This window comes from Hemiscyllium ocellatum, unplaced genomic scaffold, assembly GCF_020745735.1.
Source record: "Hemiscyllium ocellatum isolate sHemOce1 unplaced genomic scaffold, sHemOce1.pat.X.cur. scaffold_346_pat_ctg1, whole genome shotgun sequence".
NCBI classification, from domain to species: Eukaryota; Metazoa; Chordata; class Chondrichthyes; order Orectolobiformes; family Hemiscylliidae; genus Hemiscyllium; species Hemiscyllium ocellatum.
This window is the reverse complement of record NW_026868433.1, coordinates 59,923-84,666: the sequence shown is the minus strand read 5'-3', so window position 1 is coordinate 84,666 and position 24,744 is coordinate 59,923. Positions and strand designations below refer to the sequence as shown.

The following is a 24,744-nucleotide window of genomic DNA, read 5'->3' as shown; positions in this document are numbered from 1 at the left end:
ACACAGAGCAGCTGGGTCTGTGCAAACCAGAGATCACCCACACATTGGGAAGGATGGCAGGGTCCCTGAGAGGGGGCATAGGAGATTTACCAGGATGGTACAAGGAATGGGGGATTTTAGTTGCAGAGACATGGGTGTTGTTAATACATATCAAGAATATCCATCTACAATAGATGGACTCTTGTTCTCAACCTCTCCCCTTGCCTGGGCTGTGGTAACCTTCAGGTTAAACCCACCACCAGACATTTCTCCCTAATGAGACAGCAGCCCTATGGTCTGGTCAGACAATGCTGACTACCTTTTACACAGTGATGCCACTGTACCCTGGGGATGGGGAGAGGGAACGCTGAAGGTGGTGGATGGGACACCACTCAGGCACAGTGCTTTGTCCTGGAGGATGTTCACTTTAATATTGTTGGTGTCTGCACTGATGCAGGCAAGTGGAGAATGTTCCAACACAATCCTGATGTGTGCCTTACAGGGAGCAAACAGACATTGGGGAATCAGGGGTTTGGGGAAACAGATTGTTCTCCTTGTAGCAGAGGAAATTGCGGGTGCCCTGTGACAGAGGGGTTTACAGATTTAGAATAATCCACCTTACACTCATGAGTTCATCAGAAAAGGATTACAGGACACATATTGAAGACTTGGGGGAGATCTACTGAGAGTGTGGGGTGATTCAAAAGAGGACATTTATGCAGCAAATGGGAATGAGCTGGAATACAATACTCACACACAATGTGAATATCCAGCTCCTGATGAATTGAGTAATTTTGTCACAGTTTGGCGTTACAATTACTGAGATTACCATCTGAATGTCCACCTGTAATACACGTTTATAAAACTGTCACTGTCAGTTCATTTAAGAAACTCTCACCACCCCCTCCTCCTGGCCCAGGATGACTGGACACATTACCCCTTGTGGGGGTCAGCAGTTAGTTCAGGGGGAAATCTGTATGGGTTTCTGTGAGTTTCCACACTGGGTCTTCATGTGACTGAACAGGGCAGATCTTTGACACATGGGACACAATGTTTCAAGAGTCAGTGCGATGTGGAGAGCAGGATGTGTGCTTCCTTTTCTTTCCTTCCGTGCTGCTGCTGTGCCTCATCAATTAGACGGGGGGGGGGGTGAAAGGCTCATGCAGCTCGATGGGCAAGTTGTCTCCATTCTGACCCATGAGCAGCAAGCTCCTCCCACTCATTCCAAAGAGTCTCTCTGAAAAGGTAACAACTGCTTCCCACTGCCCAGTGCTCCCAGGAAATGTTTAGAAGAATGAGCGGGGAAATCTCTGAGAAAAGGCAGAACGGTAAAGTTCCAAAAGGATCATAAACAGTTTATAGAGAGGGATTCATTGGAGAAGTGGGCAACAAGTTAGCAAATGGAGCATAATTTGGGAAATTGTGAAGTTGCTCATTTTGGAGGAGATAATAAAAGAACAGAGTGCTATGTAAATGGTGGAAACTGTCGAAAGCTGCACCACAAAGGGACCAGGGGTAATTGCGTAGGAAACACAGTTATAACAGGGAATCAGGATGGGGAATGGAACGTTGTTTCTTATTACAAGGAGTTTTCAGTGTAAGTGTTTGGAGTATATACCTGAGAGTAACTTTACAAAGTGCGGGTGAGACCACATCTGGAGTAATGACAGAAGTTTTGGTCCCTTTATTTAAGGGAATACATAATTTCATCCGAGGCATTTCAGAAAAGATTAACTGGGATGATCCCTGGCTTGTAGGGATTATCTTTTAAGAAAAGGCTGAAAATGTTGGGACTCTACTCACTGGATTTGGGAAGAATGAGAGGTGATCTCATTGTAACATGCAGGATTCTTAAGGAGTTTGACAGGGTAAATACTGAGAGGATGTTTCCCATCATGAGGGATCTGGAATCAGATACTCTGATAGTAACGGAATCAAGGGTTCTGTTTTAGATTCGTCAAGTTTAAGGCAACATCAACACGGGTCAGGGGTTTCAGTAGCAATGGAGCTGGGGTGAAGGGGGGGGGGGGGGAAGCAACGTTTTAGAGATTGGAATTCCTGGTGTTTGTGATTGTGTAGATACCTGATCAGAAGGTCACCTTGGTATTACAGATATGAGAGCAATATTGTGAAGAGTGTAGTTCTGCCTCAGACAGTTCCCAGGGAGAGGGAGGGGCTCAGCAGTAAGGGAAAGGAATTTGTAATAGCAACTGAAGGCAATGGGTTTAACCATTTCAATGTTCCGTTGCAGGAAATTGCAGCCAATCGCGTAGTGGGAGTGTGATGAGCAGTTTGATAACTGAGTAATGGCGAGGGATGATGGGGAGGGAGAGCTAGGCATTGTCAGTGTACATGTGAACCCTCAGACGGTGCTTTTGGACGATGTCACCTCCTGACAGTATGTGGGTGAGAAACAGGAGGGACCAAGAATCGATCCTTGAGGGACACCACATACAAGGAATTTAGAAAGGAATGGGAGAGTGGGGATGGAGTAGGTTTTTCCAACAACGGTGAGGTCAAAATATTACTTCGTAGCAGAATGGGAGAGAAGGACATAACCAGAAAAGACAGACAGACAGACAGAACAAGGAACAATACCTGTGATTTGGTGAGGGGAGGGAGGTGGGGGTGATGTGGAGGAAGAGCCCAACTCCAAAAACACACTTTCTTCATTGGTGACATCACCCAACTCCACCCTAGTCTCAGCTCATTTACTGAATGCAGGGATGGACGAGTATTTATCTCCAGACTTAATTATCCAAACACTCTTGGCCAGCCTCCCACATTCAACTTACATGTAATCTCAAGAGTATCTTAAAGCCTCCTGCCCAAGTGCTCACTTGTACCAAAACTAGTTGATCCATCGAAAGGCTCCTATTTACAGGCAACAATTTAAAATTCTCACCCTGTGAACATCCCTGTCTCCCTGCACCACACACCCTGCAAGACCTTGACAACTCATTTGTGTTTATTCATTGCTTCACCTGTCTGGCTGTTTCTACTGTTGCCAAGGCAACACTGTCTGGAATTCCCACCTGAACCCTCTCAGACCTGCTTTCCTCTTTTAAGGTGTTCTCGAAAACCTGCTCATTTGGCAATGCTTTTGATCACTTGACCTCGTATCTCAATCTGTGGCCTTATGCCAGAATTTTTCAATAGTATTTCTGTGAAATTATAAACATGATTAAAAAAAACAAACTGTTGCTGATTTGCACATACATTGTCAACTCTTCAATATTGCTGAGTGAATAATCTATAACAGCACTTACGCAACCACATTGTGGGAGCACCTTCACCACATGAACTGCAGCTGGACAGGGAAATCAAACATCACCCTCTCCACAGGCAATGGGGCTTTGGCACTGATCACTGGGATCTGTGGAGGGAGAAACACAGTTGCTATTTCAGGGAGTGCAAAATGCATTATAAGGAGGGAAAACGGGGCAGAATTTGGGATTTTCAAATTTGTGATTCACAATGTGCACTAAGTTCTGTAAAACCTCTCATTCCATACCATGAAAATTTCCTTCTCTTCCTGGTCAATATGTCTTTCCTTTCCCCTGCCCTGCACCTTCACACATTTCCAATGCCTTGGCCACAACAACACTGTGCTGTCAGTGAAGTTTATCACGTGGTTGAGTATTGTCCCGCCCCTCATTCACTCCGATTGGTTGAAGGACCAACTGGCACATCCTGGTCCTCGAGTCCCCGTCCCCCGACTCTTATTGGTCCTGCGCTGACATCAATAATCCGAGGCCCATTGTGGGCTGGAGCATGCTCAGTGCTTCCTGCTTTTGCTGCTGTTCATCAGGTGTAAGAGAGAGACAGGGCTCATCCCTGTTTCTCCTGATGTTAGACAAAAACAACAACTACCTGCATTGTATGGAACCTTTCACATTGACAATTCTCCTAAAATGCTTCACGAATGATGGAAACGTTGATTAAAGAGAACGATTTTTAAATACATCTTTAAGGCGGACAGAGGGGGTGAGGGAGGATATTCCAAAGGTTTGTGTCCTCAGCAGCTCCAATCGTGCAGTGATATAGGTGGGCAACAGCTTATGGTTAACCATTAACTGTCTCCATTATAAGTTAACAACCTCATGTCCTAGCCCCCTACTCCACACACCAGGCCTTGCTCTCACAGCCTGTCATTACACACTACCTATGGTTAGCCACTAATAGTCTCCATTAACAGCTAGTCACCCTCCCCCAGTCAGATCGTTATCCACTCCTTTATCCAACCGTTCTTCTCACTCTATCCCCACCTATCCTTTACTCCTTATATTCTCCCCCCACACTATCTTCTGCACATAAACGGACTTTTTTTTTCTCAGTAACATCTGTTCTGTGGAAGGGACACCGGATCTTAAACTTTAACTCTTCACAGATACTGCCAGACCTTTTCCAGAACCTCCTGGTTGTTGTTTCTGATTTACAGCATCTGCAGTTCTTTTGGTTTTAATTTACCGGGAGTTTGTAATTCAGGTCCGACAGCCTCTGTCCCAGTCTCTGCTGTCTCTCCCACCCCCACCCAGTGACACTGCACCTGCACAGCTCATGGACAGGTGTCGTCTTGCTGGCCACACCCCTCATTCACTCCCATTGGCTGCAGGACCACACAGACTCTCCTCCTATTGGTCTGGAGCTGCCGTTAATCAAGCCGGCGCCGATTGAGAGGTGAGCTCCTCCCTCTCTCTGCTCTGGGATGAGCTTCATCATTCACAGTGAATGGGGCAGTATCACAGAGCACAGGGGCTGGGGGCTATTCAGCCCATTGGAGCTGTCCTCTCTCCCTCTGGAGATGCTGCAAATCTGTCCCAAGTCCCCTCCCATGTGCTCACAGCCCCCCAAATCTTTCCTTAAAAAGTAAAATTCCAAGTCTGTTTCAAAATACCTGCTGAATCTGTGTCGTTCAGACTGTTCCAGATGCTCAGAACTTGCTGAGTAAAATAGTGTTCACATTTTCACCTTGTATTATTTGCCAATTACTTGAACGTAGTTACTAAAAATTGTGACAGGGTTAACAATTCCTCTCTCTCTTTGCAAATTCAAGACCTTGGAACCAAATCTGCGCCAGGTCAAAATCACTGCTTCACCTTCTCAGCTCCAAGGATAATTATCTGTGCTTCAGCTAGCTCGAAACAAAAGAGAAGAATGCATCTTAATTTATTAAGATCAAAGAAACAGACCTCCGGTCCAATTCGTCTGTGCCAACAAGGAATCCTAAACTAATGAATTCCCATTTACCATCTATTGGCCTGTATCCATCAAAACCCTTCCTATTCATGTACCCAATTGGAAGCCTTTTAAATGTTGTGATTTTTCAGCCTCCACTACTTCATCTGGTAGCCCCTCCCATACACACATCACACTCAGCTTGAAAATGTTGCCAGTTCGATCCCTTTTAAATCTTTGCCCTCTCAACTTAAACCCATGTGCTCTAGTTTTGGACCCACCTAACCTGAGGAAAAAGGATGCCAGCTGCTCACCTTATCCACGCGCCTCGTGATTTTATAAATCTCAATGAAGTCACCTCTCAGTCTTTGACTCTCCAGAGAAAATAGCCCCAGCCTATTCAGCCCCTCCCTGTAGCCCAAATCCTCCAATCCTGGTAACGTTTTTGTAAATCTTGTCCAAACCTTTTCAAATTTCACAACATCCTTCCCAGAACAGGGAAATTCAAACTGAAAACAGAATTCCAGAAGTGGCTTAATCAACGTCCTGTCCAGCCACAATATGACGTCCCAGCTTCTGTATTCAATGCATTGACCATTAACGGAGAGCGTTAATGGAGTCCCATTTGCCAGCGGTTCACCCTTATCCCTCTAAAACCTCCCTCTTCAAGTACCCAGTCAGACACCTTTTAAATGCTGCAATTGTACTAGCCTCCACCCCTTCCTCTGGCAGCTCATTCCATACTTGCAATGCCCTCAACATGAACACAATGCCCCTTAAATCCCCTTTAAATCTTTTCCCTCTCACCTTAAGCCTGTACCCTCTCGTTCTGGAGCCACCGAACTTGGGAAAAAGTCCCTGACTGCTCACCTTATCCATGCCCTTCATGACTTTATAAGATCACCTCTCAGCCTCCAAATCTCCAGGGAAAATAGTCCCAGCCTATTCAGCCTTTCCCAATAGCTCAAATCGTACAACCCCAGGAAAGTCCTTGCGAATGTTTTCTGAACCCTTTCAAGTTTCTCAACATTATTCCAAGAACAGGGAGATTGGAACTGAAAACAGAATTCCAGAAGGGCCTTCATCAGTGCCCTGTCCAGCCACAATATGACATCACAACAGCTGCATTCAATGCATTGACCAATAACGGGGAGCGTACCAAATGCTGCATTCACTCCCCTGCCTACCTGTGACTCTACTTTCAGGGAACTATGAACCTGCACTCCAAGGTCCCATTGTTCAGCAATGTTCCCCAGGACTTTACCATTAAGTGCATAAGTCCTGCCCTGATTTGCCTTTCCAAAATATAACAGCTCACATTTATCTAATTTGAACTCAGTCTGCAATTCCTTGCTCCAATGGCCCATCTGATCAAGATCCTGTTGTATTCTGAACTAACCTTCTTCACTGTCCACTACACCTCCAATTTTGGTGTCTTCTGTAAACCTACTGACCATATCTCATATATTCACATCCAAGTCATTTATTTAAGGGCCCAATATCCATCCCTGCAGCACACTGCTGCTCACAGGCCTCCAGTCCGCAAAGCAACCCTCAATCATCATCCTCTGTCTCCTACTTTCAGGGCAGTTTTGTAATGGCTTGCTCTCCCTGCATTCCATGTGATCTAACCCTGCTAACCAGTCTGCTTTGTGGAACCTTGTTGAATGTCCATATAAACAACATTCACCGCCTGGCTTAATCAATTTTCTTTGTCACTTCAAAACACTCACTCAAGTTAGTGAAACACAATTGTGCATGTACAAAGCCACAGTGACTCTCCCTGATCATTCCTTACCTTTCCAAATAGATGGATATCCTGTCCCTCAGAATCCCTTCCAACAACTTGCCTGCCACTGACTTCAGGCTCACTGTTCTCTTGTTCCATGGCCTCTCCTTACCACCTTTTTTAAAATAATGGCACCTCACCTGTCACTATCAACGATACAAATATCACAGGAGAGGCCCAACAATCACTTCCCTAGATTTCCAGAAAGTTCCAGGATACACCTGATCAGGTTCCAGGGCTTTATCCACCTTGATGCGATTTAAGACATCCAGTCCCACCTCCTCTGTAACATGGACACTTTCAAAGTTATCATTGTTTATTTCTCCAAACTCTCGAGCTTCCATATACTTCTCCAGTAAAAATGACGTGAAATATTTGCATATCTTTCACACCCTCTGTGATTCCATAGACAGCCTTGTTGACCTTTAAGCGGTCCTATTCTCTGGTCCAGTTAACTTTTGTCTGTGATATATTTGTTTAATCTCTTTGGATTCTATTCCAGGACATCCCAGAAAGGCCTACTTCAAGGACCGTAACTTTCCTCCGACTTGATCAACAATGCCCTCCGACACATACCCTCCACTTCCCGCACCTCCACCTTTACCCCACCCCTCCAGCCACAATAAAGAATACAGCCCTGCGGTCTTCATCTTCCACCCCACTAATCTCCAGATACGGCGCATTAACCTCTTATTTCTGCTACCTAAAGTCAGACCCCACCATAGACATATTTCCCTCCCCACCGCTATCTGCGTTCCACAGAGACCATTCCCTCTGCACCTCCCTTGTTAGGTCCACACCCTCCCACCAACACATGCTCCACACCTTTGACCTTCCCTTACCACCACGGGAAATGTAAAACGTTCAGCCACACCTCACTGAGCTCTGTCCAGGACCTGAAAACGATCTTTTCACATCAGGCAGAGATTTGCCTGCACATCCCAAAACCTCATATACTGCATCTGGACACTATGGGAAATTTAACATGGTTCATCCAACTAACCTACACATCTTTGGACTGTAGGAGTAAATTTGAATATCCGAAGGAAACCCTCACAAACACTGGGGAGAATGTGCCAACTCCAACACAGACAGTTGCCTGAGGCTGGTATCAAACCCAGGTCTCTGTTGCTGAGGAAGCAGCGCTAACCACTGAGCCACAATACTGTGGGATCTTTGGTGCTGATGTGCTGCCCCACTGATACCTCAGTCACTCACCCTGCCTCATTTCCTAAGAGGCAGTGATGATGGAGTGAAATTATCACTAGACAGTTAATCCAGAGACCCAGATAACGTTCTGGGGACCTGGGTTTGAATCCCATCACGGCAGATTTTGGAAAGTGAATTCAATAAATATCTGGAAAAAATAATCTAGTGACGACAGGAATCCATTGTCAATTGTTGAAAAAACCCATGTGGTTCACTCATGACCTTTAGGGAAGGAAAATGCCATCCTTACCTGGTCTGGTCTGCATGGGACTCCAGACCTATAGCAACGTGGTTGATTCTTAACTGCCCTCTGGGTAAACGCAGCAATAAATGCTGGCCGAGCCAGTGACAGCCTCATCCTGTGAATGAATAAAGGAAACAGGTCAGGTTTTGTTCCTTCTCTAGTAGGTACATCCTACAAACTCAATCAGAAATGTTCTCGTACACACTGAACAAATACATTTCCATCCAAGCCCTTAACACTACAGCACTCCGAGGCCATGTTGGTAAAGTTAAAACCCCTTATCATTGCAACTATATTTTTACAGATAACTGAGGTCTGCCGGTAAAATTGTGTCTCAATTCCCCGCTGACTATTGGGAGAGAGTCTATAATACAATCCCAGTAAGATGGTCATCCCTTTCTTATTTCTCAGTACCACCCAAATAACTTGCCTGGATGTACTCCCAGGAATATCCTCCCGAAGCCCAGCCATAATGTTATCCCTAATCAAAAACACCTCTCCCCCTGCTCTGTTGTCCCCTTGCTATAGCATCTATACCCTGGAACATTAAGCTGCTAGTCCTATCCATCCCTGAGTGCTGCCTCTGTAATTGCTGTAATATCCCAGTCCATGTTCAAAACCATACCCTGAGCCCACCTGCCTGACCTGTCAGGTCTCTTGCACTGAAATAAATGCAGTGTAACTGGTCCGTCCCACCTCATTCTGTAGCTTGCTCTTGCCTGCCTTGACAGTCTGATCTGGTGAACAGTACCAGCCTCAGACTCACCTCTTTGCTCACTATCTCTTTAGGATTACCCCGACTCCCTCACTGGTTTAATGCCTCCCGAGTGGCACTAGCAAATCTCCCTGCTCCTCAGGACCCCATGCTTTCCCCTTCCTATGTCATTGGTACCAATGTACAATGTCCTCCCACTGGTTATTTTCCCTTTTGAGAATGTTCTGCTCCCTCTGAGAGATATCCTTGATACTGGCACCAGGGCAGCACCACCCCATTCTGATCTCTCACTGTCAGCTGCAGAAACGGCAGACTGTGCCCCTGACGAGAGAGTCCTCTATCACCATCGATCGTGTGGAACTGGATACACCTCACATTATGTTAGAAGCCAGTCTCAGCACCAGTAACTTGGCTGTCAGTGCTACTTTCCCCTGAAAGTCTATTACCACCTACATTTTCCAAAACAGTACACTTGTCTGAGATGGGGATAGCCACAGGAGACTCCTGCAGTACCTACCTACCCCTCCTAGCTTTTCTGGAGGTAACCCACCTACCTGACTGTATCTGCAGTATCCTGAGACTGCCGCCTATCACACTCCCCGGCTCCTGTCAATTCCTCACTGCCTTTAATCACTCCTCCACCAATCCATGTGATCCAATAGGATTTGCAATCACACTTCTTGCAGACAAATCATCAGGTTCATTGAAACTCTCCCTAATCTTCCGCACCCGACAGGAACAGCACGCCACTCTACAACAGGCCATCTCTCCGCCTTAACAACCTACAGACCAAGACAAAGGCACAGTCTTACTGCTCGAAAAATACTGCCCGAGAATAACTTAATGCTTACGTTTTATATCTTAAACTTTCAATCAAGAGACCGTAAGACATTAAAAAGAAATCCTCACCTGACTCATGACTGTAGATTTAATAAAATAAAACTGACTAAGATTGATGTTTGAAGAGACTGAAACTCACTGAGCTGATCCCTGGCTCTGAGTACTTCCAAGGGTGAGGTCTCTCTGAGGGCAGCTGTGAAATGTCACTGTTTCTCTTCTCTGCCCACTCCATTTCCAGAGAGGTTTTTAACTTCACAGCAAGTCAGCTCAGAGAGGTCACTGCTTGGTTTTATTCACTGGGGGTGCCTTTGCTGCCCAGACCAGTATTTATTGGCCACCTTTACTTGTCTTGGAGAAAGTGGTGGTTAACCGCCTCCCTGAAATGCTGCAGTCCATGTACACCACAGTGATGTTTGGACAACAGTCCCCCTCTGGCCCCACAACCCTCCCTGTCTCTGTAATCCCTCTCTGGCTTCATACATGTCGGGACATTAGATTTTTATTTGGATTCATTTTTGTTTGGTAAACCCCAAACAAAAGTGAAATATTTCACCCCCAAACAAATTTCTGTTGATTGACCTTTTGGAGAGGCTGACACGTGGACATTGCAGTACTTTATCTCACATTGTACACGTAGAATGATGGAACTCTCTTTTAAACATTGCTAAAAAGGGAGGCAATGGCTTAATGGTATTCCTGCAATATGAGTGACATGTGCAATGTTCCAAGAATTAGGGTTAGAATCCCAACATGGCAGCATCGGCATCCAATACAATCCCGAATGAAAAGGCGAATGATGACCATGAAACTATTGCCGATTGTTAGAAAACCCATCTGGTTCACTCATGTCCTGTAGGGAAGGAAACTGTCATCCTCACCTGGTCTGGCCTACATGTGACCCCAGACCCACAGCAATGTGGTTAGCTCTCAACTGCCCTCAGGAAAATACTTTAAAAACTGTTAACAAATACTCCGCAGGTTTCACTTAAAAACTGGCTGTTCACATTAGGACCATGTGAATTTCTGAACGGCCTGAACTAAAACTGAGTTTTAGTTTCATCTTCGCCCTGTCTCACATCAGTCTGTTTACACCCAACTCCAAAACACACTCATTGAGCCAAGCAGCCCTCACAGTGCAGCCCTGTCATTTTCACTGTCTGCTCACACCTACACTGCCCTCAGCCTCCTGTACTGTTCCAACGCATCTCAATGGGTGTTCAGGGACAGCATCTTATCTTTTGATTCAGCCCTTTGTAACCCCAGAGTCAACATGGACGTCACCAGTTTCTGAATGAACAGACAGTTGTCAGAAGCTGGAACATTCCACTTGAAAAGGTACTGGAATTTGAGTCCAAAAGGACTTTTAATGGGAAGTTTGCAGTTAATTGAAAATATGACGCTTACAGCTTAACATCATGAAGTGGGTGATTGGGTCTAAATCTGAGAGTTCTTACAAAGCGACGAGGTGTAATTTGGATAAATCTGTGCTCCCTCTCAGGCGAATATCTCCTTCCTCAGCTGGAGGGTCCAGACCAGAGCACACACCCAAAGGGTGATCCAAACACGAATTTGTACATCTTTCTGCTAAACAAAAATATTGGAGATATTTTCCCACAAACAGAACTGACAAACCTTTCTCCGTCCACAGTCAAATGCAAATGATATTCAGATCCCGATGACTCCATTGACTGTAAAAACTTGCTTTTGAGTTTCTATTATTCTGATTTAATATCCTATGAAACAAATTCACAAAACAAAACTCACAGTCAGTGCAGGTAGAATATAAAGACATACTTTTCTCTTGGTATGTGCTTGATGTGTAAATGCCTCTCTTCAAATCACACACCCCCCCCCCCCATCCTTGGAAGAGGACATGTCCATGCCCCTCACTGTACCTTGCCCCCAATAAAGATGGAGCCCATGTCCCAGGACCTATCACCACCTGAGGGCCGCAGCCATTTTCCCATCTGCTGCAAACGCGGGAAAGAGTTTCTAATTCAGACTTACCGCACAGAGTGTAATTAAAACTTCGCAGTCTAAAGTGACTCATTATCTCCCTGTCTCCGAGGCCACTCTCCCCTTCCCTGTTTGCCTGTCCCACACTCACCAACGGCCGAGTCACGTGACACTGCACAGGCGGAGTTACTGGTGACGTGTCATCCCACTGGCCACGCCCCTCATTCACTCCCATTGTTTGGATGACCATCTTTATCACTTCATCCACCAGTCCCACCACCTTTTCCTATTGGTCCGAAGCTGCCATCAATCAGCTGGACCCCATTGTGAGGTCAGTGGTGGGATCCTCCCCCTGCCTGAATCAAACCCGGAAGGTGGATGGATGGTGTCAATCAGGAACAACAAGCAGGAGGTGCTGGGAAAGCTCAGCAGGTCTGGCAGCATCTGGGAACAGAAATCTGTCCAGTGGCCCTTCCTCAGAACTGATGGGAGCTGGGAAAATTAGAATCCTGAGTGTGGAAACAGGCTATTCGGCCCAAAAAGTCCACAGCGTCCCTCCGAATGGTATTTAAAAATATAAAAATATACCCTATTACTGTATATTTCTCCTGACTAATGCAGCTAACCTACACATCCCTGAGCGTTATGGGAAATTTAGCTTGGCCAATTCAACTAACCTGCAGATCTTTGTACTGCAGGAGATAGGGGTTAAAGAGTAAATAATAGACAGGGACAGAACCCAGAGAGAGACCGGAACATTTGGAAAGACAAAGGAGTGGAATATGACCTGGCTGGGGAGGGTGCATAGCTGTTAATGGAGGGGACGGGAACCTGTGTCTGGCAGCATCTCAGTGGAGGTAGCGGAAATGGCGACTGATGATCTACGTTCTGCTGCAAAAACACAGCCCGAGCTTCCAGCTGCCTGTCACTATAACACACGAGCCTGTGTGGAATGAACTTCCAGAGAAAGTGGTAGCTGTGAATACAATTACAATATTTAAAAGACATTCAGATACGTACATAAATAGGAAATATTTGGATGGATGTGGACTAAGCGGAGGCAGATACAATTAGTTCAGTTTGGAATTATGTTTGGCATGGACTGGTTGGATCACAGCGCCTGTTTCCTTGCTGTATAACATTATGACTAATCCTCACTAACTCTAAATTCCGATTTCACAAATCTCCCGATCACTATCACCTCATCCAGCTTCACAACTCTTCCTTATTTATATAATTCCTCACCAGCCACAGAACGCTCCCTAATTCATATCCTCCAGTTTCTCAAATCTCTGCGATAGGTGCCTTTCTTTAGTTCCAGCCTTGAGGATGCCCTCATTCACTCAGATTGGTTGGAGGACAAACTGGTATGATCTGGTCCTCCAGTACTGCCCTCTGCCCCCTATTGGGCTGTGCTGACATCAAGCATTCAGGGCCCATTGTGAGGGGAGTGGTGGGATCCTCCCTCTCTCTGCCCTCGAATGAGCTTCAACATTCACAGTCAATGGGCAGTGTCACAGAGCACAGGGGCTGGGGGCTATTCAGCCCATTTGGGCTGTACTCTCTCCCTCTGGAGATGCTGCAAATCTGTTCCAATTCCCTTCCCATTTGCCCATAGCCCCCCAAATCTTCCCTTAAAAAGTAAAATTCCAAATCTGTTTATGAATAACTGCTGAGTGTGGGTCCAGCTGCCATTCAGACTGTTCCAGATGCTCAGAACTTACTGAATAAAATAATGTTCACATATTATTTACCAATTACCTGAAAATAGTCACTAAAATTGTGACATTGTTAACAATTCCCCTCTCTCTGCAAATTAAAATATCCCTGAAACAAATCTGCACTTGGTCAAGATCACTGCTTAACCTTCTCAGATCCAAGGACAATTATCTGTGCTTCTGCTAGCTCTCCACAAAAGAGGAACAAAGTGTCATAGAGATGTACAGCACAGAAACAGATCTTTGGTCCAATTTGTCCATGCCAACTAGGAATCCTCAGCAAATGAAGCCCCATTTGCCAGCTATTGGTCCGTAGCACTGGAAACCCTTCCTATTCATGTACCCAATCGGATGCCTTTCAAATGTTGTAATTGTATCAGCCTCCACTACATCATCTGGCAGCTCAGTCCACACACACACCACACACAGCTTGAAAACTTTGCCCCTTCGATCCGTTTTAAATCTTTGCCCTCTCAACTTAAGCCCATGCGATTTTGTTTTGAACCCACCTAACCTGGGGGGAAAAGACCCTGGCTGTTCACCTATACATGTCCCTCATGATTTTATAAATCTCCATGAAGTCACCTTTCAGTCTTTGATTCTCCAGGGAAATTAACCCTGGCCTATTCAGCCTCTCCCTGTAGCCCAAATCCTCCAACCCTAGCAAAGTCTTTGTAAATCTTGTCTGAACTCTTGCAAGATTCACAACATCCTTTCCAGAATAGGGAATTTTGAAGTTAAAACATAATTCCTGAAATGGCTTCATCAATGTCCTGTCCAGCCACTATTTGACGTCCCAGCTTCTGTCCTCAAAGCATTGACCAATAAATATAAATATACGAAACACTACCTTCACTACCCTGCCTACCTGCATCTCTACTTTCAAGGAACAATGAACCTGCATTCCATGGTCTCTCTGTTCAGCAACATTCCCAAGGACTTTACCATTAAGTGTATAAGTCCTGCTCTGATTTGCCTTTCCAAAATCTAACAGCTTACATTTGTCTAAATTGAACCCAGTCTGCCATTCCTCGCCCCAAAGGCCCATCTGGTCAAGATCCTGTTGCATTCTGAACTAATTTTCTTCATTGTCCACTACACCTCCAATATTGGTGTCTTCTGTAAACCCAATATCCATTTCTGCAGCACACTGCTGCTCACAGGCCTCCAGTCCACAAAGCAACCCTCTTTCACCACCCTCTGCCTCCTACCTTCAAGCCAGTTTTTTTATCCAAATGGCTAGTTCTCCCAACATTCCATGTTATCTAACCTTGCTAACTAGTCTGCTTTGGGGAACATCATTCAGTGTCCATATAGACAAAGTCCACAGTCTGCCTTCATCAATCATCTTTGTCACGTCTTCAAAAAAAAACTCAATCAAGTTAGACAGAAAAAACTTCCCACACACAAAGCCACGTTAACTATCCCTAATCATTCCTCGTCTTTTCAAATATATGTAAATCCTGTCCCTCAGAATCCATTCCAACAACTTGTCTGCCACAGACTTCAGGCTCACTGTTCTCTTGTTCCCTGGCCTTTCCTTACCACCTTTTTAAATAATGGCACAGGTCTTCCAGCACCTCACCTGTCACCAATGACAATATAAATATCTCAGGGAGGGGCACTGCCATCACTTTCCTAGCTTTCCACAAATGTCTGGGATACACCTTAACAGGTCCCAGAGATTTATCCACCTTGTTACGATTTAAGACATCCAGTACTACCTCCTCTGTAATATGGCCAGGAGCCAGGCAGCAGTGGACAATTCATTTACAGAAAGGTCTGTGAATGTAATAGTAAAATACTAAACAGAGCAAAAATACACTCAGAGACTGAGGAAGCTAGATAATGAACAAGTGGACATCAAGGAGCTCAGAGGCGAATCAGAGCAGTGTTCACTTTTATGATCCCACAGTCAGAGATGTCTAGCACCAAAATAGACTCTTCAGTCCAACCAGCCTATGCCAACCAGATATTCGAACCTAATTCATTACCATTTGCCAGCACTTGGCCGACATCCCTCTGAACCCTTCCTATTCAAGTGCCTTTGAAATGTTACAATTTTTGTTGCCCTTTAGGCTCCTGTTGAATTTTCCCCTCATACCGTAAACCTATATCCTCTAGTTCTGGGCTTCACCACCCCAGGGTAAACACCTTCTCTATTTACGCTATCCATGCCCCTCACGATTATATAAATCTCTTCAAAATTACACCTCAGCCTATGACACTCCAAGGAAAAATGGCCCCAGCCTATAATGTCTCTCCCTGCAACTCAAATCCTCCAACCCTGGCAACATCCTTGAAAATCAATTCTCAAACCTTTCAAGTTTCAGTGCCTCCTTCTGATAAGAGGGAGACCAGAATTGCACACAATATTCCAATAGTGGCCTAACCAATGTCCTGTCAGCTCCCTTAGTCAGCGCTCTGACTAATAAAGGGAAGCATACCCAATGCCGCCTTCACTATCCTGTGACTCTACTTTCAAGGAACTGTAAACCTGCATTCCAAAGTCTCTTTGTTCAGCAAGACTCTCCAAGACCTTACAATCCAGTGTGAGAGTCCTGCTCGGATTTGCTTTTCTAAAATGCAGCACCTCACATTTATCTAAATTAAACCCTATCTGCCACTCCGCAGCCCATTGGCCCATCTGATCAATATCCCATTGTATTCTGAGACAACCTTTATCACTGACCACAATACCAACAATCTTGGTGTCACCTGCAAACTTACTAACTGTATCGCCTCTATTCATATCCAAATCATTTAAATGAATGACGGAACAATTCCACAGAAAAACAAAAATCCATTTCCCTGCGTGTGAATGTGCTCTGTGTAAATCCTGCCCCATGACTCTCTATCAGGGAGAGCTGCACATACTCCCCTCTGAACTTTGCCCCCTACAAAGATGGCGGCTGCACGTGTCCAGTGAATCGTTGCCCCGAATAAAGATGGCGGCACTGACTCGAGTCAATCGCGAAATGAGGCATTTTCCGGTTTACTGCAAAAACGAGACTGTAAGTTTCAAATTAGTATTTTCCGATGTGCACCAAATGTTTGTAAAACCTCTCAGCCCGGACCAACACCATTTCCCTCCCGCTTCCTGCTGTTTATTTCTTTCCTTACCGACAGCTCTCCACCCGCACAGCCGCGCTGTCCGCGAGGACGATCACGTGGTATAATCAGGTCCCGCCTCTCATTCACTGATTGGTCGGAGGGCCAACAGCCCCGCAGGTCCTCCAGCCCCGCCCCTGTCCTTCCATTGGTCCGCCGCTGACATCAATTATCCTGGTACCGTTGTTGGGTGGAGCATGCGCACTGCTTCGTGGCTTTTGTTGCTGTTCATAAGGTTCAACAGTGAGGGACAAAGTTAAAAACACACAACCACCTGATGAAGCAGCAGCAGCGCTAGTGCTTCCAAATAAACCTGTTGTTCTGTGAATTTTAATTTTGTCCATCCCAATCCAACACCAGCACCTCCAAGTCACGAGTGAGGGAGGAATGTATAACATAAGAACTAGGTACAGGAGAAGGCAATCCTGCCCTTTGAGTTTGCTCTGCCATTCAATACGATCATGGCTGATCATTTCGTGGACGCAGAACCATTTACCCAAGTTCTCACCGTATTCTTTAATTAATTATTTCTTTTTTGAAAAAAGCTACCTTAGCTTTAAAAACGTTTACTGAACTAGCAGCAACTACTTCCCTGGGCAATGAATTCCAGTGAGGTTAAGAAGTTCCTTCTCAATTCAGTCCTAAATTTGCTGCCTCTAATCTTGAGTCGATGCCCTCTTGTCCTAGATTCACCTGCCAGTGGAAACATCCTCCCTACTTCTATTTTATCCATTTCATTCATTATTTTATATGTTTCCATTCTTCTGCATTCCAATGAGTATAATCCCAATCTACTCAGTTTCTGTTAAACCAACCCCCTCAACTCTGAAATCAACCTTGTTAACCTCCTCTACACCCACTCTAGTACCAGTCCATCCTTCCTCAACGAAGGAGATAAAAACTACATGGAGTACTCCAGGTGTGGTCTCACCAGCACCCAATACAGCTGGAACATAACTTCTGCTTTTAAACACAATCCCTTCAGCAAAGAAGGACAAAATTGCATTTGCTTTCTGAATTGATTGTTATACCTGGTGACCAACCTTCATGCAGAAGGATACTCAGGTACCTCTGCTTAGCAAATAATGCAACTTTTTAAAATTCAAGTAATAATCTGTTTTTAATTTACTCCAACCAAACAGTATGACATTATATTTATGAACATTATATTCCATATGACCGACCATTGCCCACTCAATCAATGTATCTATGTTCCTCTGCAAAGTTTCACAGTCCTCCACACACTTTGTCCTGCTACTCATCTTAGTGTCATATGCAAACTTTGACACCCTACATGTGGTCCCCAACTCCAAATCATCTGTATCAATTCTAAAGATTCGCAGTCCCAACACTGATCCCTGAGGCACACCACTAGTCACTGATTGCCAGCCAGGATAATATGCATTTATCCCCAGACTTTGCTTCCTGTTAGTCAACCAATCTTCTATCCATGCTAATACTATACCCCTAATGCCATGCCCCCTTATATTATGCAACATTCTCTTGAACAGCACCTTGTTGAAGGTCTTTTGGAAATCCAGGTACACAGTATCCACTGGTTTCCCGTTGTCCACCTTGCTCGAAATGTCTTCATAGAATTCCAAAAGATTTGTTAAGCATGACCAATGGGATAATTTCTATCGAGTCCCTGCTATTTCTTCCTTGATAATAGATCAAAACATCTTTCCCACTACAGAGAAGAAGCTATCTAGGGTATAATTACCCATCTTTTGTCCACCTCCTATTAAAAATAGTGGTGTCACTTTTGCTGCTTTCCAATCTGCTGGGACTGCCACAAAGTCCAGTGAATTTTGGAAAATTACTGTCAGTGCATTTGCTATTTCTCCTGGGATACATTCTGTCACGGCCAAGAGAATTTTCTATTATTAGCTCAATTACCTCCAACAGTCCAAAACTAGCTGTTCTGTAATAATTATAGGTTCCAAATCCTCACCTACCTTTGTCTCTTTGTTATTTACTGGAAAGATATTATGTCTTCCACTGTGACATCCCATAACTAAATGCTCCTTCTCTTTTTCCGAAGGACCAACATTTACTTTAGCCACTCTTTTCTCATTATGTATGTTTATAGAAACATTTGCTATCTGTCTTTGTAGTCTGTGCTAGTTTATTTTTCTCATGTTCTATCTTATATTTCTTTGTAGCTCTTCTGTGGCTTTCTGTTGACCTTTAAAGTTTTCCCAGTTCTAGTTTCATGCTGGTTTTGGCCACTTTGTATGCCTTTCAATTTGATCACTTTCCTTAGATACCCATCGCAGAGAACACCTTTTCTTACAGTCCTTCTCTGGAATATACCTTTGCTGAGGACTTTGTAAAATGTCTTTGAAAATCCTCCACTGCTCATCAACTGTCCCACCATAAAATCTTTGTTTCCAGTCTACATTATCCAGGTTCTCCCTCATTCTATTGTAGTTCCCCATGTCCAAGCACAGGACCCAGGTATTAGATTTTATCTTCACACTCTCCATATGTATTAAATTCAACTATACAGTGATCACTTCTTCCGAGAGGATTCCTAACTCTGAGATCACTAATTATTCCTGTCTCATTGCAGAGGGCCAGATCTTGGATAGCTTGCTCCGTTGTAGATCCATTTCATACTCTTCAAGTAAAATATCACAGATAAATTTAATGAACTCCTCAAAGCTATCCTGACTGAGCTGGTTTGACCAATTTACATGTAGATTAAAATCACCCATGATAATAACCGTACCATTTTTACAGGCATTAGTTATTTCTTTGTTTATTGCCCATCCCAATGTGATGTTATTATTTGGTGGCCTGCACTCTACACCTATCAGTGACTATCTTGGTAGAATTTTGAATGCATCATTCCTGTTTCTCCTAATGTACGGCAAAAACAACAACTACTTGCATTGTATGGAATCTTTCACAATGGCAAATCTCCTAAGGTGCTTCATGGATGATCAAAACATTGATTAAAGAGAATGATTAAAAAAAAATCTTAAAGGAGGATAGAAAAGATTAGGGAGGCTATTTGACAGATTGCTGCTCTTGACAGCTCCAATTGGAGTGATGCAGGTGGGGTGGGTTGGAAAGGGAACATGCAAAGGGGAAATGGAGGAGTGCAGGCAGTGTATAAGGTCTTAAGGACAGAGGAGGTTCCAGACTGAGTCTGTCTGTCATAGAGAGTATGGCTGCCTCATGGAGTTTGAATCACTGCAATGGGTTCATGCAAGTCATATTAGTCGAGGATAGTATAACGGTGGCTGAGAGTACTTTTGATGAGGACTCGCCTCCTGAGGTAGTGTGGGCTGAGGTTAGAATCAGGAGAGGAGAGGACACACTGCTTGGAGTTTTTTTATAGGCCTCCACAGAGTTCCAGGGAAGTGGAAGAGAGGATTAGCAAAATTATTCTGGGTAAGAGCAAAAGTACCAGGGTGGGCATTATGGGGGACTTCAGCTTCCCCAACATTGACTGGGAATGCTATAACTCGCGTACGTTGGATGATCAATTTTTGTCCAGTGTGTACAGGAGGGTTTCCTGACACAGTATGTCGAAGGGCCAACAACAGGGGAGGCCATATTGGATCTGGTGCTTGGTAATGAACCAGACCAGATGTTTGATTTAGTTTTAGGTGAGCACTTTGGAGCGAGTGACCACAATTCAGATACGTTTAGTTTAGCGATGGAAAGGGACAGGTGCATGCCACAGGCAAGAGTTATCAATGGGGCAAGGACAATTATAATGCGATTAGGCAGGAATTAGGATGCATAGAATGTGGTAGCAAAATGCAGGGGATGCAGACAATGAAAATGTGGAGCTGGTTTAAGGAACAGATATTGCATGTCCTTGACAGGTATGTCTCTGTCAGGCAGGGAGGAAGTGATAAGATAAGGGAACCGTAGTTTACTACAGAAATTGCATCTCTTGTGAAGAAGAAGAAGGAGGCTTATGTGTTGATGAGGCAAGATGATTCAGATGAGGAGATGGAGAGTTACAGATCAGCTAGGAAGGATTTAAAGAGAGAGTTATGAAGAGCAAAGAGAGGACACGAGCAGTCTTTAGCAAATAGAATAAAGTAGAACCCTAAAGCTTTCTATAGGTATGTGAGGAATAAAATGATGATTAGGGTAGGAATCGGTCCAATCAAAGACAGAAGTGGGAAGTTGAGTGTGTACCCTGTGGAGATTGGAGAGGTGCTAACGAACATTTCTCATTGGTTTTCACTCAGGAAAAGGAGACTATTGTAGAGGAGAAGAATGTGGTACGAGATTTAAGACTAGAAAGGATCGAGATTAGTTAGAAACAGGTGTTATCAATCCTAGGAGGAGTGAAAGTAGACAAGTCCCCTAGGCCGGATGGGACTTATTCGAGGATTCACTGGGAAGATAGATCAGAGAATTTGGCTTTGATATTTGAGTCGTCATTGTCTACAGATTTGGTACCAGAGGACTGGAGAATTCCAAATGTTGTGCCTTTGTTCAAGAAGGGCAGTAGAGATTACTCAGAAAATTATACACCAATGAGTCTGCCTTCTGTTGTAGGAAGGGTTTTGGAAAGGATTATAAGAGATAAGATTTATAATCATCTTGCAAACAACAATTTAGTTTCAGATAATCAACATGGTTTCATCAAGGGCAGTTCGTGTCTTGTGAACCTCAGAGTTTTTTGAGAAGGTGACCAAGCATGTAGATGAGGGTAGGGCAATTGACGTGGTATACATGGACTTCAGTAAAGTCTTTGATAAGGTTCCACATGGTAGGCTGTTGGAGAAAATGCAGAGGCATGGAATTGAGGGTGATTTAGCAGTTTGGATTAGAAACTGGCTTTCTAAAGGAAGACAGCGAGTGGTGGTTGATGGAAAATATTCAACCTGGAGTCCAGTTACTAGTGGTGTGCCATAAAGATCTGTTTTGGGACCACAGCTGTTTGTCATTTTTTAGAAATGACTTAGACGCAGGTATAGGTGGATGGATTAGTAAATTTGCTGATGACACTAAAGTCGGTGGAGTAGTGGACAGTGCAGAAGAGTGTTACAGGTTGCAGGGGGAAATGGAAAAACTGCACACTTGGGCTGAGAGGTGGCAAATGGAGTTCAATGCAGCTAAATATGAGGTGATGCACTTTGAGAAGAATAACCGGAAGGCAGAGTACTGGGTCAATGGAAATATTCTTTGTAGTGTGGATGTGCAGAGGGATGTTGGAGTCCATGTACATGGATCTCTGAAAGTTGCCACCCAGGTGGATAGTACTGTTGAGACGGCATACGGTGTGTTAAGTTTTATTCATAGAGTAATTGAGTTCCAGAGCCGCAATATCATGCTGCAAATATACAAAATGCTGGTGCGGCCATACTTGGAATATTGTGTGCAGTTCTGGTGCCCATATTTTGGGAAGGACGTGGAGGATTTGGAAAAGCTGTAGAGGAGATTAACCAGGATGTTGTCTAGTCTGGAGGGAAGGTCTTATGAGGAAAGGCTGAGAGACTTGAACCTATTCTCCTTGGCAAGAAGAAGGCTAAGAGGGGATTTGATAGAGACATACAAGATGATCAGAGGCTTAGATAGGGTAGACAGTGGAAGTCTTTTTCTAGGATGATTATGTCAGTGTGCACGAGGGGGCATAAGAGCAAATGAGGAGTGATAGATTTAAGACAGATGTCAGAGGCAGGTTCTTTACTCAGAGAGTGGTAAGGGTGTGGAATGTACTACCTGCTAATGTAGACAACTCAGCCACATCAGGAAGATTTAAACAATCCTTAGATAAGCACATGGGTGATTTTAGAATAGTATACGGGCACGAGCTGAGAACAGTTCACAGGTTGGCACAACATCAAGGACCGAAGGGCCTGTTCTGCGCTGTATTGTCCTATGACTATTGTGCTACAAGAGATTTCTGCTGTCCTAAACAGAGTGACGGATCTTGTATTGTGGGCTTACGAAATGTCACTGTTCTCTACCAAACATGTACAAGGTAGAGCTAGGGCAATAATAAGATGCTGCAACAGGAGGGGAACAGGTAACTGCATACAAAACCCTGCTCCTTCTCATCTATTTTCACCTCCAAAACTGAGGGTGTTGCAGAAAAGCACCTCCATATCCCACCACAACACTTTACCCCACGATCGTGGTATCTGGCTGTGCACTAAGGAGTGGAACAGTCTGTACTGGGACCCACTGGGGTCCTGAGACACTTGGTAAAGATTAAAATCATCTCGCATTGAGAGCCCCACGACATTGTATGCATTTTCTATTGTTTTTAATCTGTTCCTGACTTCCCTTGTTTTTCCCTATGAACCTGTTCAAAGTTGTTATTACACACACCTGCACCAGCTGCGAATTGAACTCAGGTCTCTCCGTCCAAGATTCGGGATATTTTCACCGCAACACAAGGCATCAGTTCTCACTTCCCTTGTTCTTCAGCCTGCTGAGTTCCGCCTGAATCAACTCTGCAATTGGGAGGAAGGGGCGGAACTGAAGGACCGAACAGAGGCCCGTCCGCCAACCAGAGTGAGTGAGGGGCGGGGCCAATGCATTCTCGGGGAATAATTAGTAAGAAAGCAACCTGTTTTGCACGATTGTGATCATTCTCACTCCATAGTGGGGCATTAAACCTCTCTCATAAATCAATGTGAGATTTTAAGAAGTAGTTGAAATGTAAATCTGATAACGGACATATTTCCAATCGATTCACACAACTAGAGTAAGAAACTTATTTTCACACTCCCAGAACAATTGATAATTTACAAACCTGGCCAGTATGGTTAAGTTAGACCAAACAATCTGTTTGCATGCTAGACATTTCTATGTCTCTATCTCGACAATAAATTTGTTAATGATGTCTATTTCACCCATGATTCTGTGCAGATATGAATATTCTCTATAAACACCGCTAACCTCAGACGCACGCGCAGTTTGGTTCCTATGTAGCGCATGCGCAGTGTCACATTGATCAGGACAGGAAGAGAGAGACACGGAGCTGCTTTCTCCGGCAGCGGCTGCGATCGGCTTCAGAGCCGGGGTGTGGGAGCCTCGCTGGGAGAAAGGAGCGGAGAGAATTCACAAGTGCGGGATACAGGTTAAAAAAAAACAAAAAAGCCCCTCCAGGCCCGGGGAAGGAGGTGGCGGTCTTTGATCGGGGAAGTGGCCCGGGGTCACGGCCGCCATTTGTTTGAGGGAAGAGGGAGCGCTCTGGGCCGCCATGTTGTGAAGGTCAAGGTGCAGGAGGGCGGGGCTATCGGGGTCTGTAGAACAATCAGAGGAAAGGGAAGCCCCATTGTTATTGATGAATTCCATGAACACAGCGTCACTGGGCGGTCCCGCAGGAATCTCCTCTCTCAGTCCCTGCTGTGATGTTTCACCCCAATCACAACCAGCAGCTCTCCTCCTCTCTCAGCTCCCCTTCTGTCCTTCCTGCAGCATCTGTCCCCTGGGGCATTGAGCTGCCTGTCCTGTCGTGTAAAAAATGAGGTCTGCAGATGCTGGAGATCACAGCTGCAAACGTGTTGCTGGTCAAAGTACAGCAGGCCAGGCAGCATCTCAGGAATAGAGAATTCGACGTTTCGAGCATAAGCCCTTCATCAGAATAAGAGAGAGAGAGCCAAGCAGGCTAAGATAAAGGGTAGGGAGGAGGGACTAGGGGGAGGGCGATGGAGGTGGGATAGGTGGAAGGAGGTCAAGGTGAGGGTGATAGGCCGAGTGGGGTGGGGCGGAGAGGTCAGGAAGAGGATTGCAGGTTAGGAGGGCGGTGCTGAGTTGAGGGAACCGACTGAGACAAGGTGGGGGGAGGGAAATGAGGAAACTGGAGAAATCTGAATTCAGACCTTGTGGTTGGAGGGTTCCCAGGCGGAAGATGAGGCGCTCCTCCTCCAGCCGTCGTGTTGTTGTGTTCTGCCGGTGGAGGAGTCCAAGGACCTGCATGTCCTCGGTGGAGTGGGAGGGAGAGTTAAAGTGTTGAGCCACAGGGTGATTGGGTTGGTTGGTTCGGGCGGCCCGGAGTGTTCTCTGAAGCGTTCCGCAA

At 44.9% G+C, this 24,744-nt stretch overlaps 1 long non-coding RNA gene across 3 annotated transcripts; it reads right to left on the bottom strand.

The window, feature by feature from the left end:
• Positions 1-738: 738 nt before the first annotated feature.
• Positions 739-23,146, bottom strand: LOC132813221 (uncharacterized). Of its 3 annotated transcripts, none has more exons than XR_009644012.1 (7): positions 23,049-23,146; positions 16,752-16,963; positions 12,698-12,886; positions 11,587-11,687; positions 8,406-8,514; positions 3,249-3,355; positions 739-823 (listed from the first exon to the last, which is right to left on the bottom strand). It is a non-coding gene; the product is annotated as an uncharacterized LOC132813221 (long non-coding RNA). The 3 variants fall into 3 exon arrangements; XR_009644013.1 differs by having other exon boundaries at positions 12,742-12,886; XR_009644014.1 differs by lacking the exon at positions 12,698-12,886.
• Positions 23,147-24,744: the final 1,598 nt, after the last annotated feature.